Below are 17,903 nucleotides of genomic sequence, written 5' to 3' on the forward strand. Positions count from 1 at the left end.
CCCCCTCTCCTCTGAGCATCTTGCTCTTTACGCTATAGTTTGACTTTTTATTGTTTACCAATGACTCCTGATACACACGAACCATTTATTAGAATAATAAGCTTTTTAGCAAAATTCAAAAAGCAATTTAGCAGAAAGAGCTATTTACTGTCCACCCTCATATACTTAATAATTTCAGTTCGTTTTAAGTTTTAGTATTCCTCCTTATTTTTAGTTAAAAAAAACTTTATGTTTAATTTCTGATATCTTTTGGACTTATGCTGAGAGCCCCAGCTAGAACTTGCATGGGAAATTTTCTTCATCCACGAAAGCTCCTCCACAACAAGATCCTCTCACGTAAGCAACCCAACTCAAAAATCTTTCCTCTCCCCACCCGAAAACATCTCTATGCTTCTCAATAGTCAATACTATATGCAATCAATGGGTAAAGTTCATAACTTGCAACCCCTAGAAGGCTGTGAGGGCCAAGTGATCCTTAATGACATAGTTATTAGATCTTTTTACCTTGTCGAAAAAAACGATATCTCAAAATTTTGATCGGATAAGTTTAGGTAAAAAAAAGGTGGGAGGGGGGCTAGTAATCTTTTGATGTATCTAATATTATCAAGACTCTGTTTCATACAGTTTTGGCTACTATTCAGCCGCATCACTCCTTACTTACAGTTGGTTTCTACGAGCTGTTTGATTATATAAAAAACAAGTTTTTTAACTGAAAATAAGGAGCAATATTTAAACTTAAGAAGAACACAAATTATTACGTATAAGAAAAGGGTCGCTCCCTTGTCAATACCTCACTCTTTGCGCTAAAGTTCGAATTTTGTTTCAATTCCTTGGGAATTACTCCTGCAACACAAAGGCCGTTTAGTTACCTTTCTTAAAAGTACGAAAAAACTTCAGTGTAAAGAGGGTGCTTTTGGCGAGAGGGGTGACGCCCTCCTTACTTTCAGTAAAAACTTGTTTTTATCTAATTTCTGATTGTTTTTCAAATAATGATGAGAAATCCGACGCTCTTTTCATGGAAAATTCCCTTGCAAATTAAAAAAATTATCCATGGAAAAATACTCTCACATAACCTTTCTGACCACCCCCACCCCAGAAAATCCCCCAGAAACCTCTGTATACTTCCCAGTAGCCAATGCTATATGTCAACAATGGGATAAGTCCATAACTTACCATTCCCTGTGGGCTGTGGGTGGGGTACGTCATCCTCAAAGACATTTTATTGGCTTTTTCGACTATGCTGAACAAAATGGCTATCTCAAAATGTTGTTGGGTGGCTTTGGGGGAATGATAATGGGAGGGGGGCTAGCTGCCCTCCAATATTTTTTCACTTAAAAAGGCGCTAGAACTTTGGATTTCCCATCTCTGATTACCCCTGGGCAGGGGCGAATCTCATGTATTTTAATACGGGGCCCATGAAGGGTCCATATCCGGATAGTCAAAGGGCATGGGATGTATAATATGTTTTTTCTCCACGTTGTTGGAAGGCAACTGCCCCCTTTCCCCCAACGAAGCCCCTGTCCCTGGGGAAAAATAATCTTTCTTCTGGCAGAAAAGGCGAATTTCCACATTTCTGTACATATGAGCTGGAAACGTCTACAGTAGGATTCTCTGGTATATTGAATCTGATTGAGTGATCTTCATTAAGATCACTTGTTTTCGGAGTTTCTCCCGCTTTTTCAAAAATAGGGTGAATTTGTTCACGTTCTTAACTTTTGATGGGTACCAATAAATTTGATGAATTTTGCGCATAAAACAATTTGCAGTAACAAGTTCGTGGTTTCAAGTTTGCCTTATTTTCGAAAAATGGGGTAAACACCATCTAAAATTCACAGGATCACGGATTCCCGCATTCGTGATCTGTCATTCCAGCAAAAAATACAAGATTCCAAATTTTTGTAGATAAGAGCTTGAAACTTCAGCAGTAGTGTTCTCTGATGCGCTGAATGCGATGGTGTGATTTTCGTTAAGATCTTACAACTTTTAAGGGGTGTTCCCCCTATTTTCCAAAAAGGGCAAATTTTCCCAGGCTCGTAACTATTGATTAGTAAGACTAAATTTAATGAAACTTATATATTTAAAATCAGCGGTTTTTAGAGTTTCGTTTACTATTGAGCCGGTTTACTCCTTACTACAGTTCGTTACCACGAACTGTTTGAAAACAAGTTTTCTCCAACTTAAAGTTGATACCAATAGCTACATCAAACGAATTGCATTTTAATGCTAATTTTAAATATATAAGTTTCATCAAGTTTAATCCTACCCATCAAAAGTTACGAGCCTGAGAAAATTTGCCTTATTTTACAAAATAGCAGGAAACAACCCCTAGAAGTCATAGAATCTTAGCGAAAATTATACCATCAGATTTAGCGTATCAGAGAACCCTATTGTAGAAGTTTCAAGCTCTTATCTACAAAAATATGACATTTTTTATTTTTCGTCAGAAGGCAGATCACGGATGCGTGTTTATTTGTTTGTTTTTTCCCAGGGGTGATCGTATCGACCCTGTGGTCCTAGAATCTTGCGCGAAGGCTTATTCTAACGGAACTGAAAAGTTCTAGTGCCCTTTTTAAGTGACTAAAAAAATTGGAGGGCACCTAGGCCCCATCCCCCGCTAATTATTTTCCCAAAGTCACCGGATCAAAATTCTGAGATAGCCATTTTATTTTGCGGAGTCAGAAAACCTTATAACTATGTCTTTGGGACGACTTACTCCCCCACAGTCCCCGTGGGAGGGGTCACAAGTCACAAACTTTGACCAGTACTTACATATAATAATGGTTATTTGGAAGTGTACAGACGTTTTCTGGGGGAATTTTAGGTTCTGAGGGTGAGAAGAGAGGGATATGTTTGCGGAACTTCTCTTGTAGGAATCTGTCATGGGGGGAGAAATGTTTCATGAAGGGAGCGAAGAATTCTCTAGCTTTATTTAAAAAAAATGAAAAAATAAATCTGAAAAAGTTTTTTTCAACTGAAAGTAAAGAGAAGCATTAAAACTTAAAACGAACAGAGATTATTACGCATATGATGGGCTCACCTCCTCCTAATACCTCGTTCTTTACGCTAAAGCATTTTTAGTAATTTTAACTATATATTCTACGGCTTTTGGGATTCAGGGGTCATTCTTAAGAAATTTGGACAAAATTTAAGCTTTAGAGTAAAGAGCGAGGTGCTGACGAGGGGATGAACCCCTTCATATACGTAATAAAAACATGAGAATATAGAAGGTCGTTACGTAAGCTAATCTGTAAGTTATGTATATCTTTACTAATAAAAAGATTCGCAAAAATTAAAAGCTCTAGTTGCCTTTTTAAGCAATCCAAAAATCGGAGGGAAACTGGCCTCCTCCTCCGCTCCTTTTTTCTCTAAATCATTCGATCAAAACTATGAGCAAGCTATTAGCCAAAAAAATAAATATGCAAATTTCGTTTTAATTATTCATCTGCAGAGAGCCAAAATCAAAACATGCATTGATTCAAAAAAGTTCAGAAATTAATTAAAAAAAAAGTTTTTTTAATGGAAATTAAGGAGCGACATTAAAACTTAAAACGAACAAATTTACTTCGTATATGAAAGGGGTTGCTTCCTCGTCATCGCTCCGCTTTTTACGCTAAATTTGTTACTGTTTTAAAAAGTAGAGTTTAGTGAAAGAGCCAAATTTAGCCCAAAGAGGGGGCGTTGATGAGGAAGCAGCCCTTTTCATATACGAAGTAATTTTTGTTCGTTTTAAGTTGTAATGTCGCTCCTTACTTTCCGTTAAAAAACTTGTTTTTTTTTAAATTAATTCAAACAAAAATCAAACATAGTTAATTGCAAAGTTATAATTAATTCAAAAAACTATAATTAATATACAAACTTACAGTAGGGTTTCATAAAGCTTGGGAGACTGGAAAAAACACCTTCTCTTGGTATCCAAATCAAGAAATTCGTTGTATCGAACTGTAGTAAGAACTGCCCCGGCTCAATGTTAACCGGAACTCTAAAAAATAGAATTTTGATACCAATAGTTTATCAAAAGAATTACATTTCAACGCCGATTTTAAATATATAAGTTTCATCAAGTTTAGTCTTATCGATCAAAAGCTACGAGCCTGAAAAAAATTGCCTGATTTTAGAAAATAGGGAAAAACACCTCCTAAAAGTCATACTATCAGACACCATCAGATTCAGCGTATCAGAGAACCCTACTATTAAAGTTTCAAACTCCTATCTACAAAAATGGGGAATTTTGTATTTTTTGATAGGTGCCAGATCACGGATGCGTGTTTTTTTTCCAGGGGTGATTGTATCAAACCAGTGGTATAGAATGTTAGAAGTCCTAGTGCCCTTTTTTTTTAAGTGAGCCAAAAAATTTGAGAGCATCTAGGCCCCCACCCGCACACATTTTTTCCCTCAAAGTCACTGGATTAAAATTTTGAGATAGCCATTCTGTTCAGCCTCGTAGAAAACCTAATAAATACGTCTTTGGGGATGACTTCATCCACCAGAGTCCCCGGGGGAGGGGCCGCAAGTTACAAACTTTGACCATTGTTTACAGGTAGTAATGGTTATTATGAAGTGTACAGACGTTTTCAGGGGGACTTTTTCACATTGGGATGGGAATGGGTCGAGGGAAGGGATTACGTGAGAGGATCTTTCAATGGAAGAAGTTATTATGAGGGAAGAGAATTCCCATGAAGGGGACGCAGGATTTTCTAGTATTATTTAAAAAAAATGAAAAACTAAATAAAAAATTCACCTGGAAGTAATGAGTATCACTAAAACTTTAAACAAACATAAAATATTACGTTTATATGGGGGTTTGTCTCCTCCACAATACCTTGCTGTTTACGCTAAGTTATTTTTAGTAATTTCAACTGTTATTTCTACGGCCTTTGTGATTCAGAGATCATTCTTAAAGATTCGGGATAAAATTCAAGCTTTAGTGAAAAGAGCGAGGTGTTGACGAGGGGGCAAACCCCCTCATATACGTAACAAAATATACAAATATAGAAATTAGTTACATAAGTTAAATCGTAAGGTACGTATGTCTATTACTAACAAAAACGCTCGTACAAAAAATAAAAAAAAACTAGTTGCATTTTTAAGCAGCCAAAAAGTGGAGGGCAACTTAAAAAGTAGAGTTGTGACATTGTGGTATATGAAAGGGGCTTTTCCTTCTCAACGCCCCGCTCTTTACGCTAAAGTTTCTTACTGTTTTAAAATAGAGTTAAGAGAAAGAGTCAAACTTTAGCGTAAAGAGCGAGGCGTTTCGGAGGGGACAATCCCTTTCATATACAGAGTAATTTCTGTACGTTTTAAGTTTTAACGTCGCTTCCTACTTGCAGTTACTTGTTTTTTTTATATAATCTACTCAGGAAAGACTGAAGAGGGCTATTTCTGAAGAAGTGTTGTTTTTGGTTGGCATGCTCGTTGAAAATCAACGGTCTTTAAGTTATAAAATTTGCCCTTTGAATACGTCTAGTATTTGTTATTGCGGAGCATGCATACGTTTTCATGGGTTGGGGTGAATTCTCTACTCGAGTGATTGGCACTTGCGTGATCTGCGCCCTACTTCTCTAGTTGTTCGTTCATTAGCGCATTGCAGAACCGTTTTTTTTTTCTTACAGATTAGCATGAGACATGACAAAGGGAAGTTACAGAAAGGATGGAAGATATATAATTTAGGCTATATACTTGTACAAAAGGGGAAGGGGGTGAAGAAGGAGGATGAAGTTAGAAAACTATTCCCATTAAATAATATGCATAGTAATAAGCATGCATACCCGCTAAAATTGACCCCTCCCCTAATGTGCAAATATATGGCCCTAATTTGTTTCTGAAGTACTATATTTTATCCTACTTTGGTACATTTCGTTAGGATTGAGTGTCAGAAAAACATACTAGAAGAAAATTAGGTAGGGCGTAGATCATATAAGTACTGAAGGATTTCCCACGCAGAAGATCTCCCATGAGAGGGGAATTTGAAGGCTGTGAATTTTTCGTTGGGAATCCTACACTGGGGGAATTTGCCAGAGTTTCTACGCAAAATTCTTCTTATTTCTTGCTTTCTCTTTGCCGACTCAATCTTACGCTTAGAGATGTTAAGGGCAATAGTCAGAGGTAAATTTTCACCGAGATTGAATTGTCTAGAGAATTTTTCTATGGGGAGGAGAGATTTTTCTGTAGAGTTGGAGCCAAGTTTCCTGGTGTTATTCAGAAAATGATCAAAATTTAAACAAAAAAACCAAGTTTTTTCAACTATAAGTATGAAGCAAAATTAAAGCTTAAAACGAACAAGAATTATTACGTATATGAGGGATTGATCCTCCTTAACAACTTGATCTTTACACTAAAGTATAGATTTTGTCCCAATTCTTTAAAAACGACTGCTTAAACACAAGATTTGCTTAATTAGGACAATATGAAGATTTTTCTAAAATTACTAAAACAATTACTGTAAAGAGCGAGCTACTGAGGAGGAACAACCATCCTCATACACGTTATAATTTTTGTTCGTTTTAAGTTGTAATATTGATCCTTACTTTCAGTTAAAAAAAAAACTTGTTTGTTTATATTTTATTGCTGACCAAGAGACGCTTATTGACCAAGAGACTTAAAATGGAATATAATGAAAACAAAAAAGGTCATATATTACATTCATAAAAAATGACTCAGTATGAAAGAACAAAGCTCATATTAACACGTGAGTCCCTTACTCTGGAGAAAATCCTTTACTTATGAGGACATCTGTGGAAAACCCCGGGAGCTTAAAAAAATGAGAAAAAGCACAGGGACATTTTTTTCTCTACCAAAAATGTATCCAGATCCTCTGCTTAGTGTACCACCTATAGCACCTAGAAAACTAAATGATCATATAGTAAAGATGAAATGAATCGAATTCTTTTGGTTTTAATTTTCGACAACTTTATTTGCTCAACTTCCCTTAACTTAAACATAAAGTCAAGGCCGTGCGATATCAAGCTTTTCAGTGTTTCATATTGAGTTCTATATGATTAAATAAAAAAAAAAGTTTTTTAAATGAAAGTAAGGAGCGACATTAAAACTTAAAACGAACAGAAATTACTCCGTATATGAAAGGGGCTTTTCCTTCTCAACGCCCCGCTCTTTACGCTAAAGTTTGACTCTTTCTCTTAACTCTACATTTTAAAACAGTAAAAAAAACTTTAGCGTAAAGAGCGGGGCGTTGAGAAGGAAAAGCCCCTTTCATATACGGTGTTATCTCCTATTTTCCTAAATAAGGCAAATTTTCTCAGGCTCGTAACTTTTGATGGGTAAGACTAAACTTGATGAAACTTATATTTATTATATGTAAACACTGGTCGAAGTTTGTAACTTGCAGTCCCTCCCCCAGGGACTTTGGGGGAGTAAGTCATCCCCAAAGACATAGTTATTATGTTTTCGACTATGCTGAACAAAATCGATATCTCAAAATTTTGATCCATTGACTTTGGGAAAAAATGAGCGTGGGAGGGGGCCTAGATGCCCTCCAATTCTTTTGGTCACTTAAAAAGGGCACTAGAACTTTTCATTTCCGTTAGAATGAGCCCTCTTGCGACATTCTAGGACCGCTTGGTCGATACGATGACCCCTGGGAAAGAAAAACATACAAATAAACACGCACCCGTGATTTGTCTTCTGTCAAAAATACAAAATTCCACATTTTTGTAGATAGGAGCTTGAAACTTCTACAGTAGGGTTCTCTGATACGCTGAATCTGATGGTGTCATTTTCGTTAAGATCCTACGACTTTTAGGGGGTGTTATCTCCTATTTTCCTAAATAAGGCAAATTTTCTCAGGCTCGTAACTTTTGATGGGTAAGACTAAACTTGACGAAACTTATATTTATTATATGTAAACACTGTCCAAGTTTGTAACTTGCAGCCCCTCCCCCAGGGACTGTGGGGGAGTAAGTCATCCCCAAAGACATAGTTATTATGTTTTCAACTATGCTGAACAAAATCGATATCTCAAAATTTTGATCCATTGACTTTGGGAAAAATGAGCGTGGGAGGGGGCCTAGATGCCCTCCAATTCTTTTGGTCACTTAAAAGGGGCACTAGAACTTTTCATTTCCGTTAGAATGAGCCCTCTTGCGACATTCTAGGACCGCTTGGTCGATACGATGACCCCTGGGAAAAAAAAAATACAAATAAACACGCACCCGTGATTTGTCTTCTGTCAAAAAATACAAAATTCCACATTTTTGTAGATAGGAGCTTGAAACTTCTACAGTAGGGTTCTCTGATACGCTGAATCTGATGGTGTCATTTTCGTTAAGATCCTACGACTTTTAGGGGGTGTTTCCTCCTATTTTCCTAATTAAGGCAAATTTTCTCAGGCTCGTAACTTTTGATGGGTAAGACTAAACTTGATGAATTTGATGAAACTTATATATTTAAAATCGGCATTAAAATGCGATTCTTTTGATGTAGCTATTGATATCAAAATTCAATATTTTAGAGTTTTGGTTACTATTGAGCCGGATCGCTCCTTACTACAGTTCGTTACCACGAACTGTTTGATATAGCTAAATCACATTGCCTCCTTCCTCCTCCATTTTCTGGCTAGGTGTTTCGATTTTTATGTTTTTGATTTACTAAAACAAGGTGCATGTGTATAGATAGATAAAGAAATCGAAACAGAAAACCAAACCTGCGTATAAATTCTTTTCTTTTTTGTTTATTATGACTATAGCTGGCCCTTTATTTATGTTTATCGTAACTGTCCCCAGCGAGCACTATTTTTACAGTTTAGCTGATAACAATTTGCCTATATTTCACTCAAATAAATAATTATTAAAATGTTGCTAAATATTTTCAAAATAGACCCATGTCTTTAATTTCTTGAAAAGCAAAAAATATCGCTTATGACATTTGATCTACCAAGTCAAGGTGTTCAGAAATATTTTCTGCTCTCCTTAAGTATTTAAGCACAATAGTTAAGCTGGACACAAATGATTATTTTCAGGTATCTTCATGTTTGATCATTTATATAAAAATGCATTTTTAGACGAAAAATAGTTCAGAACACTTGATTCTCAAAATTCTTGAAATCTTGATGTATTAAAATACTATATACTACTTTTAGCTATGAAATTTGGGCGAATGTCAAAAAAGCAAAAAAAAGAAGGTTGAAGATCAAGTTTGATTAGACAAGGCCCAAATGAAAGGGAACCTTCTACATTCGATCAGCATTATGCCGGAACGTAAGTTTTTATGTTTTTCCGCGTAGTTTTTGTTTTGTCCAAGCTGGGATATTAGTGACCCCTCCTCCATCTTACCTTCATATCCCGCCTAATCATGGACCGCTTAACAGTTAATGTTACGGTAACGGTTAATGTTAACCTTTAACGGTTAATGTTAAACTAAATGGAGTTAAAAACAACAATATATATTCTTTTGAGGGTGACTTTTGCCCGAAGAGATTCTTTGACATGGTTTCGAGAAGGGTGAAGTGTGGTAAAATATCAATAAAGGAGGCTTTAACAAAAGGTACATTATGTTGTCTCTTTAAATTTCAAATTAGTTGAAAATATTCTAAAAATTTAAATTAGTTTTTTTTAATATTTAATTTGAACTTTCAAAGCCACACTTAAGCCATATAACTCTCATGGGTTTTTTTTGTTTAATTTCTTTAAATATCTTATATTTTCTGCAGATAATAGAAATTTGGTTCGAATATTTGAAATTATTGATTGAACGTCAATTGTTCAACTATTTCAACAAAAATAAAGAATTTCTAAAAGTAAAAAAACTTTAAACCTTCGGCAATATAACTTTATAAAAGCAGAACTTATTTGTAAGATTAAAATAACGCGATAAAATCAAATAATAATAAATAAAATTTACTTAATGATACAAACTGAAAGAATACTACTTAAAAAAAAAGAAATTGTAGAACACCAGATTGAAATAAATAGCCAATAAACATACACAAAGAAAAAGAAGAAAGGAAGAAAATCAAATCAGAAGGCTTTAAATTGAAGTACATCACAAAATTATCGACAGGATAATTTTTATCTTGAGCAGAATATTAACAATATTTATTAGCTTTAATAATATATATGACAATATTTCAATAATATTTACAATGACAAGATCTCTAAACATCGCTCAAACTCTTTTTAATTTTGAAAACCCAATTAGGAAACTGGCATTTCTACACTTGAATAAAATGTGAATGAAACGTGTAGTGTCAAATAAAAACTTTTTGAGTGATATCAAAATTCCATTTTTTGGAGTTTTGGATACTATTGAGCTGCGATCTTGTATAACCATTATTTCAATACGATCATCCGTGGGGGGAAATAAGCAAAAAATCAAATAAACACACCTCCGTGATAGCATCTTCTGGCAAAAATAGCAAAATTTCACATTTTTATATATAGGAGCTTGAAACTTCTATAGCAAGGTTCTGAGGTACGCAAAATCTGATAGTTTGATTTTCATCAAGAATCACTAAATTTTAAGGATTATTTCCCCCTATTTCGAAACTCAGGCAAGTTTCCTCAGGCTCGTAACTTTCATGGATAACAACAAACTTGATGCATCATATATATTTGGAATAATCATAAAAGGCTGATTCTTTTAATGTATCTATTGATATCAAAATTCCGTTTTTCAGAGTTTCGGTTACTATTGAAAAGCGTCATTCCTTAGTTACAATTCATTGTCAGAAACTGTTAGATACATTCAAGAAATTGGAGTAGGGCTGTTCAAAGAGGGGAGACTAGGGTAAGTTGTCCTTGGCACCGTGGATAGGTGAGGGATCCTGTCTTTGCCCCAATCTAATAATTTGCATTTTTCTCCCTTGCAACAGTTTTTTTTGTAATAAAAGAAACCATTGTATTGCCTAGGTGGTTAGTTAGTAATTTCAGAGTTTTGTTTTTGTGTAATCGTAATATTTATATTAATGGTTTTGGCCAACTCAAGAAATAACTGAAGATATTTCTTAGTATTTTAGCTAAAAAAAAAGGTCATAAGTTGTAAATTTTCAGTGTGATGACAGGACATCGATGAATTAGTATTTTAACAAATTAAAATAAAATTTTATTTACAGGTGAATGTGTAAAAAAAGCTACCAGGTGCTCAAAGGAGAACGTTGGTAAAACAAACAATGAAGCAGCCCAATCCACGTAAAGTGTCAAAGCTATCAAGTTTTTCTCATTCCTCAAATTCAGAATGTCATTTTATTTACTTTTCTCTGTCCTTCATTGGCCAAATAAAAAACCGAGGCCACTCGTGGCTGATAAAAGACTATTTACACAATGATCTACGGTCGACAAGGGCAATGTGAAAACCAATCAAGTCAACCGAGATCGCAATCATGTCTGCAGCGGTAGCTTTCTTAAACCACATTGACCTGCCGTAATCAAACAGTTCGTGGTAACGAACTGTAGTAAGCAGCGACCCGGCTCAATAGTAAACGAAACACTAAAAAGTGGAATTTCGATGCTAAAAGGTGCACCAAAAGAATTGGATTCTTATGCTGATTTCAAATATATAAGTTTCATCAAATTTAGTCTTTGTCATCAAAAGTTACGAGCCTGAGAAAATTTGCCTTATTTTGGAAAATAGGGAGAAACACCTCCTAAAAGTCATAGAATCTTAACAAAAATCACAGCATCGCATTCAGCGTATCAGAGAACCCTAAAAAAAAAAAAAAAAATTCAAGCTCCTATCTACAAAATGTGGAATTTCGTAATTTTTGCCAGAAGACAGATGACTGGTGCGTTTTATATATATATACTAGCTGTTGGGGTGGCGCTTCGCGCCACCCCAACACCTAGTTGGTGGGGGCGCTTCGCGCCCCCCCCAAGCCCCCCCGCGCGCGTAAGTCGTTACGCGCCATAATAGTTACGCGCCATTGTAGTTGTGTCCCTATGTCCCACCTGTGAATATAGATAGATATATATATATGGTTTTAACTACGTAAAACTTGCGAATATACAACATTCTTTGCTGTCCCATTGTCTTTGCATATAAATAGATTGTCAGGTTTACCGACTCTTGAACATGCAACATATAATATCCCGGTGTCCCGGTCTGTATATACATTCGTTTTTTAGTTTATTTTTTCTCCTTTATTTTTTTCCTTTTTTTTTTCTTTTTTAGCTTATTTAGATTTTTAGATTTTTTAGTTTTTTTATTAGTTTTTAGTTTTTTTTTCTTTTTAGTTTTTTTTTTTTTTATTAGTTTTTAGTTTTTTTTTATTAGTTTTTAGTTTTTTTTGTAGTTTTTGCCTTTTTTTAGTTTTTTCAGTTTTGACGTCACCTGATCCAGTTTTTTCAGGTGACGTCACCTGATCCACGATCCACAGATCCACAGACAACTTATTTTTATATATATAGATAGTTTTTTTTTTTTACTTATGTCCTGGTCGTCATTTATACTCCCTGTGTCCCGGTGCTTTGTTGATTGCTAATCGAACATTCCTTTTGTCCTGGTCGCTTTCTCTTTGAGTGTCGTCATTTATTAGTTTTTTCCTTTTTTTTTTTTAGTTTTTTATTGGTTTTTACCTTTATTTTAGCTTATTTTTCAGTTTTTTCCTTTTTTTTAGTTTTTTTTTTATTTTTTATTTTTTTTAGTTTTTTACCTTTTTTTAGTTTTTTTAGTTTTTTTAGTTTTTTAGCTTTTTTACTTTTTTTATTAGTTTTTAGTTTTTTTTTATAGTTTTTGCCTTTTTTTAGTTTTTTCAGTTTTTTTTTTAGTTTTTTATTGGTTTTTACCTTTATAGTTTTTTTAGTTTTTTAGCTTTTTTATTTTTTTTATTAGTTTTTAGTTTTTTTTGTAGTTTTTGCCTTTTTTTAGTTTTTTCAGTTTTGACGTCACCTGATCCAGTTTTTTCAGGTGACGTCACCTGATCCATCCATCCATCCATCCACAGACAGACAACTTATTTTTATATATATAGATATACTAGCTGTTGGGGTGGCGCTTCGCGCCACCCCAACACCTAGTTGGTGGGGGCGCTTCGCGCCCCCCCAAGCCCCCCCGCGCGCGTAAGTCGTTACGCGCCATATTAGTTACGCGCCATTGTAGTTGTGTCCCTATGTCCCACCTGTGAATATAGATAGATATATATATATATATATATATATATATATATATATATATATATATATATATATATATATATATATATATATATATATATATATATATGTTTTTAACTACGTAAAACTTGCGAATATACAACATTCTTTGCTGTCCCATTGTCTGTGCATATAAATAGATTGTCAGGTTTACCGACTCTTGAACATGCAACATATAATGGTCCATGGGAAAACAATCCGTATTCAGATCTATACCTCATGATTCTAATGATTGCCCTTGAGCTTTGTTGATGGTGATTGCTAATCGACCATTCCCTGAGTCGCCATCGTCATTTATATATCCCCCTGTGCACCCCGGCGTCCCCTTTGTAGTTATGTCCCTGTGTCCCGGTCGTCATTTATATTCCCTGTGTCCCGGTCGTCATTTGTGTCCCGGTGTTCCAGTCTGTGATTTCTCTTTGAGTGTCCCGGGCGTCATTTATATTCCTTGTGTCCCGGTGTCCCGGTCGTCATTTATATCCCCCTATGCCCCCCGGCGTCCCCATTGTAGTTGTGTCCCTGTGTTCCGGTCGTCATTTATATTCCCTGTGTCCCGGTCGTCATTTGTATCCTGGTGTCCCGGTCTGTATATACATTCGTTTTTTAGTTTTGTTTTTCTCCTTTATTTTTCTCCTTTTTTCTTTTTTTTCTTTTTTAGTTTATTTAGATTTTTAGATTTTTTAGTTTTTTTATTAGTTTTTAGTTTTTTTGTAGTTTTTACCATTTTTTAGTTTTTTTAGTTTTTTTTTTACTTATGTCCTGGTCGTCATTTATACTCCCTGTGTCCCGGTCGTCATTTGTGTCTCGGTGCTTTGTTGATTGCTAATTTATATTATATTTATATTTATATTTTTTATATTTATTAATATTTTTTTAGTTTTCTTTTTCTCTTATTTTTCAGTTTTTTCCTTTTTTTTAGTTTTTTCTTTTTTAGTTTTTAGTTTTTTTTTGTTTTTTACCTTTTTTTAGTTTTTTTAGTTTTTTTAGTTTTTTAGCTTTTTTAGTTTTTTTATTAGTTTTTAGTTTTTTTTTTTAGTTTTTGCCTTTTATTAGTTTTTTCAGTTTTTTTTAGTTTTTTACCTTTTTTTAGTTTTTTTTTAGTTTTTTAGCTTTTTTAGTTTTTTTTCTTTTTAGTTTTTTTTGTAGTTTTTACCTTTTTTAGTTTTTTTTGCTTCTTTTGCATTAGTGTGAAATAATTCAAACGTCATATGCGGACAAACACGACGTCACTCGACAGACAGACAGACAGACATAACCCACAAACAACTTATTTTTATATATATTTATTCATATTTTTTTAGTTTTCTTTTTCTCTTTTATTTTTCAGTTTTTTCCTTTTTTTTAGTTTTTTTCTTTTTTAGTTTTTAGTTTTTTTTAGTTTTTTACCTTTTTTTAGTTTTTTTTAGTTTTTTTAGTTTTTTAGCTTTTTTAGTTTTTTTATTAGTTTTTATTTTTTTTGTAGTTTTTGCCTTTTTTTATTTTTTTCAGTTTTTTTTTAGTTATTAGATTTTTACCTTTTTTTAGTTTTTTTTAGTTTTTTAGCTTTTTTAGTTTTTTTTCTTTTTAGTTTTTTTTGTAGTTTTTACCTTTTTTAGTTTTTTTCTTCTTTTGTATTAGTGTGAAATAATTCAGACGTCATATGCGAACAAACATGACGTCACCTGATCCATCCACAGATCCACACACAGACAACTTATTTTTATATATATAGATATACATATTTTTCCACAGGGGTCATCGTATCTACCAAGTAGTCCTAGAATGTCGCAAGAGGGCTCATTCTGACGGAAATGAAAAGTTCTAGTGCCCTTTTTAAGCGACCAAAGAAGTTGGAGGGCACCTAGTCCCCCTCCCACGCTCATTTTTTTCAAAAGTCAACGGTACAAAATTTTAAGATAGCCATTTTGTTCCGCATAGTTAAAAACCATAAAACTATGTCTTTGGGGATGATTTACTCAAGTCACAAACTGCAAGTTACAAACTTTGGCTATTGTTTATATACAGTAATGGTTATTGGGAAGTGTACAGACGTTTTCAGGGGGATTTTTGGTTTCGGGAGGTGGGGTTGAGGGGAGGGGGCTATTTGGGAGGGTCTTTCCTTGGAGAAATATGTCATGGGGGAAGAGAAATTCAATGAAAAGGGCGCAGGATTTCCTAGCATTACTTTAAAAAAAACTCAATGAAAAAATAAACATGAAAAAGTTTTTTCAATTGAAAGTAAGGAGTAATATTAAAACTTAAAACGAACAGATATTATTACGCATATGAGGCGTTCTAAGAATACTTTAGCATAAAGAGTCAGGTATTTAAGAGGAGATAAATATCTCTCTCTTTAAGCTAAAGTATTTTTAAGGAATTTCAACTATTTATTCTACGGCCTTTCTGATTCAGGGGTCATCATTAAAGAGTTGGGACAAAACTTATGATTTAGTATAAAGAGCCAGGTATTAACGAGGGAACAAACCCCCCCATATACATAATAAAAAGATAAAAATATAAAAGCTCGTTTCGTACCTTAATTCTTAAGTTACGTTTATTTTTTACTAACAAAAACGTTCGTTAAAAATTAGAAGTTCTAGTTGCCTTTTAAATTAACCGAAAAATTGGAGGGCAACTAGGCCTCCTTCCCCACCCCTTATTCCTCAAAATTGTCTGATCAAAACTAAGAGAAAGCCATTTAAACACAAAAAAGAATTAATATGCAAATTTCCTTTTAATAATTTATGTGTGAAGAGCCAAAATCAAACATGCATTATTTCAAAAACGTTCAGAAATTAAATTAAAAAAAACTATTTTTTTTTAACTTAAAGTTAGGAGCGACATTGAAACTTAAGACATAGTTATTAATTTTTTTTACTACGATGAATAAAATAGCTATCTCAGAATTTGTAGTATTTTGGGTAGCATAAAGAGTCAGGTATTTAGGAGGAGATAAATATCTCTCTCTTTAAGCTAAAGTATTTTTAAGGAATTTAAATTTCCCGGTAGCTTTTGGGAAAAAATGAGCGTGGGAGGGGGCATAGGTGCCCTCTAATTTTTTGATCTCTTAAAAAGGGCACTAGAACTTTTCATTTCCGTTAGAATGAGCCCTTTCACGACTTTCTAGGACCACTCAGTCGATACGATCACCCCTGGGAAAAAAACAACAACAAAAAAACAAATAAACAAGCATCCGTGATCTGTCTTCTGGCAAAAATGCAAAATTCCACATTTTCGTAGATAGGAGCTTGAAGCCTTTACAATAAGGCTCTCTGATACAATGAATCTGATGGTGTGATTTTCGTTAAGATTGTATGACTTAAGGGGGTTTTCCCCTATTTTCCAAAATGAGGCTAATTTTCTCAGGCTCGTAACTTTCGATGGGTATAACTGATCTTGATTAAACTTATATATTTAAAATCAGCATTAAATTGCAATTCTTTTGATGTAACTATTGGTATCAAAATTCCATTTTTTAGAGTTTCGGTTACTATTGAGCCAGGTCGCTCCTCACTACAGTTCGTTACCACAAATTGTTTGATTCGCTTTCACTATATCTAACGGTTTTGCTTTTTAGTCAAGTTTTAAGAGATGTTTTTCATAGGGGCTTCTTTCGTGCAATTAAATTAAAAAAAAGTTTTTTTTAAATGAAAATAAGGAGCAACATTAAAACTTAAAACAAACAGAAATTACTCCGTATATGAAAGGAGCTTTACCTCATCAACGCCTTGCTCTTTACGCTAAAGTTTCACTCTTTATCTTAACTCTACTTTTTAAAACAGTAATAAACTTTAGCGTAAAGAGTGAGGCGTTGAGGAGGAAAAGCCCCTTTCATATACTGAGTAATTTCTGTTCGTTTTAAGTTTTGATGTTGCTCCTTACTTTCATTTAAAAAAATTGTTTTTTTATTTCATTTCTGGACATTCTTGAATTAATGCATGTTTTGATCTTGGCTCTCCGCACATAAATAATTGAAACAAAATTCGCATATTAATAAATTACAATTAATCGGAAGACTTTGAGAAAAAAGGAGCGAGGGAGGAGGCCTAGTTGTCCTCCAATTTTTGATTACTTAAAAAGGCACCTAGAACTTTTAATTTTTTACAAACGTTTTCATTGGTAACAAATATACGTAACTTACGAATTAACTTACGTAACGAACTTCTATATTCGTATGTTTTTATTGCGTATATGAGGGGTTTAACCCTCGTCGATACCTCGCTCTTTACAATAAAGCTTAAACTTTGTCCCAATTCCTTAAGAATGACCTCTGAATCACAAAGGCCGTAGAATAAATAGTTAAAATTGCTAAGAATACTTTAGCGTATAGAGTGAGGTATAACGAGGAGGTAAACCCCACATATGCGTAATAATTTTTGTTCGTTTTAAGTTTTAATGCTGCCCCTTACTTTCAGTAGATCAAACTTTTCATATTTATTTTTTCGTTGTTTTTCAAATAATACTTAAAAAATCCTGCGCCCCCTTCATTGAAATTCTCTTCCCAAAAAAGAAGATCAAAAATTGAATTACGTCTTCCTTGTAACGTGTCTGCTATAGTTCCAAAGTGAAATTACGTCATCCTTGTAACGTGCCTTGGGGAGGTTACATGGATTGGATTTACATGGATGGATTGGGGACGTTACATGGATGATGTAATTTCACTTTGGAACTCCGGGGAAAATGAACATAGGGGTTTTTTTAGATCACCTTAGTGCATATGATAGGAATTTACAGTTTACCTTAGATATTGAAATTGCAAATAAAACCTCATTCCTAGATGTTATAATGATTCGTAACTTAGATGAATTTAATTCTACTATTTACAGA

The 17,903-nt window shown here is 34.0% G+C and overlaps 1 long non-coding RNA gene across 2 annotated transcripts in view; it reads left to right on the plus strand.

The window, feature by feature from the left end:
- Positions 1-17,903, plus strand: part of LOC136024970 (uncharacterized) — a 72,946-nt gene that overhangs the window by 27,385 nt on the left and 27,658 nt on the right. Inside the window, exons 2-3 of one of the 2 annotated variants that reach the window (XR_010616989.1) lie at positions 9,092-9,209; positions 11,063-11,231. This is a non-coding gene — a long non-coding RNA (uncharacterized LOC136024970). Of the gene's footprint in view, positions 1-9,091; positions 9,210-11,062; positions 11,232-17,903 lie in introns of those variants that run through there. The other variant, XR_010616988.1, reaches the window with a different exon arrangement.

This window comes from Artemia franciscana, chromosome 3, assembly GCF_032884065.1.
Source record: "Artemia franciscana chromosome 3, ASM3288406v1, whole genome shotgun sequence".
NCBI classification, from domain to species: Eukaryota; Metazoa; Arthropoda; class Branchiopoda; order Anostraca; family Artemiidae; genus Artemia; species Artemia franciscana.